Consider the following 2,842-nt stretch of genomic DNA (forward strand, 5'->3'; position numbering starts at 1 on the left):
ACAAGCCAGTCCCCCATTGGTTACAGTTCAAGGGCACATTTTCAATGTGGATCTAATGGATGTCTGTGCTGTCCCCATTTTGGTCTATATTAGGTTTACCTATTATTATAGGTCTATTATTGTTTTTATGCCCTACTTTTTTGTTTTATTTTGTTTAGGATTTTTTTTTTTAATTCTTTTGAATCTGCATTTATGAGACGCTGCCTATGTACGATTTTCATACGAGATCAATTGGGATTTCTTGTCCAACCTGGGGAAAAACAAAGAGTCTCAGCTGTTATCACTCGTCCTTTCACATGATTTTATGAGCGTCAACTTGCAAGACAATTAGGATTTTGTGTATCTATCTATCTATCTATCTATCTATCTATCTATCTATATATATATATATATATATATATATATATATATATATATATATATATATATATATATATATATATATATATATATATATATCATTGTAGAATGTTTGTTATGTAGCTATAACTAAGCACCTATATTAATGGTGTGAAACATGTTAGCTTTTTGTACGGACTATTGTTTAATAAAAGTATTTACTTTTGGAGTACGGCCATCTGGACAATTGTTCTTTTGCCACTAATAATAACCCCTGGAAATAATAACTCCCATTGTCCCCAGCAATAATTACCCCCTCCCCAGGAGCAATTATAACCCACACTACCTCCAAAAGAATTAATCTAAAAGGAGCAATAATAACCTTCAGCAGAAATAATATAAAAAAGAGCAATAATAACCTCCAGCAGAAATAATATAAAAAGAGCAATAACCTCCAGCAGCAATTAGGTCAAAATGCTATGTTGCTCTTACCAGGAGTGGGGATCGAACCCACGCGGATATTCATCCATTGGATCTTAAGTCCAACGCCTTAACCACTCGGCCATCCTGGTTACCTACTTGCAATGTTGGTAGCACTGATAACTCCTGAAAGTCCAAAATCCAGCTTCTGGAACAGTGCAAGTACACATTCCCAGCACTTGAGATTCACCCCTGCAATCCTCTTTCCTAACTGCTGACATCTTCATCCATTGCCACCTTCCTCCAACACTGCTAAGCTCTGCACCCTCTTCAAGCCTCTTCCAGTATTGCTCGCACTACTTTCAGTTGTATATTTAGAAAACCAAAAGGAAGCATATAAGAGATTGTAGTTGATGCTCAATTCATGGGTTCTTTCTAAGCAAAGAGCGGTGACTGACGGTCACTGCTCTGTGCTCTGCCCCTCCAGGGCAGCAGAAGGGACAGGAGCTCTATGAATCAATGAGAGGATGGTCCAGCTTCTCGAGTCCCCCACCAGCGATCCCCTCAACCCCCCCCCCAAGTGCCTTCATAGCAACATAATGAACAGCTTGCTATGGGGGCCCTTGTGTGGGCTCATTCCAAACCAACTCTGTGTGACTTGGCCCTACTCCCCTTCTTTCTCCTCAATGGCTGTTTTTGACAGCAGGAGCCAGTGGCTCTTGTTGCTGTCTCTGAGCCTATAAGGAGGGAGAGAGCAGAGCGATCTGTGCTCTCATGCTCATTGCTGGATCAAGATTGGGCTTGGGTAAGTATGGAGGGAGGGGAAAGTTTTTTTAACTCAATGCAGAAAATTTTGAGGTAAAAACTCTTCAACCTTTAGAACCACTTCAAGTGAGCAGTACTGACCATCCTGTTTGGCTCTGACTTGAATATGAGTTTTATTTTAACCAACAGCAGCCAGATTCAGATTGCAACGCCTAGTGGAAGTGGTCCTGGAAAGGACTGCATGCCTACGTTATTTGATTGAGTGCCATGCAGCCAGGGCTGGTGCAAGGATTTTTGACACCCTAGGCGCATGTATACCCCACCTTTTAACCACTAGGGATCCACGCTATAGCCGAATGACGGCTACAGCGCGGACCTCCTTTGCCGGGACCACGTCTATTGACGTCGTCCCGTGCACGAGGGGCGCGCACGGCGCGATCTGTGATCAGCGAGTCTATGAGACTCGCCTGATCACGGATCGAAGCAAGGGGTCGATCCTGACCCCTTACCACGTGATCAGCTGTCAGCCAATGACAGCTGATCATGTGATCACAACAGAGCCGGTAATCGGCTATTTTCCTCCTCACGCTGACAGCGCGAGGAGAAAAAAAAAAAGCTGATCACCGGCGGCCGTGAGAGGGACTTCAGTCCCGATCACGGCCAAGCCATCAGTGCCCACCTGCCCCCTGCCAGTGCAACATATATATAGTAAATGTGCCACCCATCAGTACCACCCCTCAGTGCCCATAGTGCCACCCATCAGTGCCCACAGTGCCACCTATCAGTGCCCACAATCTGCCTCAACAACAGTGCTGCACCTCATATGCCACATATCCTTGCCCATCAGTGTAATCTACCAGTGCCCATGCATAAACACAACATCTTCACTGTATTCAACATTCTGTAAGTATGTTCTGAATCTTAGGCTGAGACATTGTGTAAAGCAACAGAGTCCTGACTGGTTCAGAGTGCCATCTTATCTGTGCCCATCTTTGCCCATCAGTACCGCCTTATCTGTGCCAATCAGTGCTGCCTTATCTGTGCCTATCAGTACCGCCTTATCTGTGCCTATCGGTGCCACCTTAACCATGTCTATCAGTGCCCACCAGTGCAGCCTATCAGTGTCCACCAGTGCCGCCTCATCAGCACATTTCAATGAAGGAGAAAAATTACCTGTTTGCAAAATTTTATAACAAACTATGAAATATGATTTTTTTTTTTTTGCATCTTTTTTTGTTTGTTTAGCAAAAAATAAAACTCCCAGCTGTAATTAAATACCACCAAAAGAAAGCTCTATTTGTGGGAAAAAAATGATAAA

At 43.4% G+C, this 2,842-nt stretch overlaps 1 non-coding gene across 1 annotated transcript; it reads right to left on the bottom strand.

Moving 5' to 3' along the window:
* Window positions 1-828: 828 nt before the first annotated feature.
* Window positions 829-911, bottom strand: TRNAL-UAA (transfer RNA leucine (anticodon UAA)). Its single transcript has one exon. It is a non-coding gene; the product is annotated as a tRNA-Leu (tRNA).
* Window positions 912-2,842: the final 1,931 nt, after the last annotated feature.

Source organism: Lithobates pipiens, unplaced genomic scaffold, assembly GCF_037356315.1.
Source record: "Lithobates pipiens isolate NorthernLeopardFrog02 unplaced genomic scaffold, aLitPip1_a1.2 Scaffold_8, whole genome shotgun sequence".
Lineage (NCBI taxonomy): Eukaryota > Metazoa > Chordata > Amphibia > Anura > Ranidae > Lithobates > Lithobates pipiens.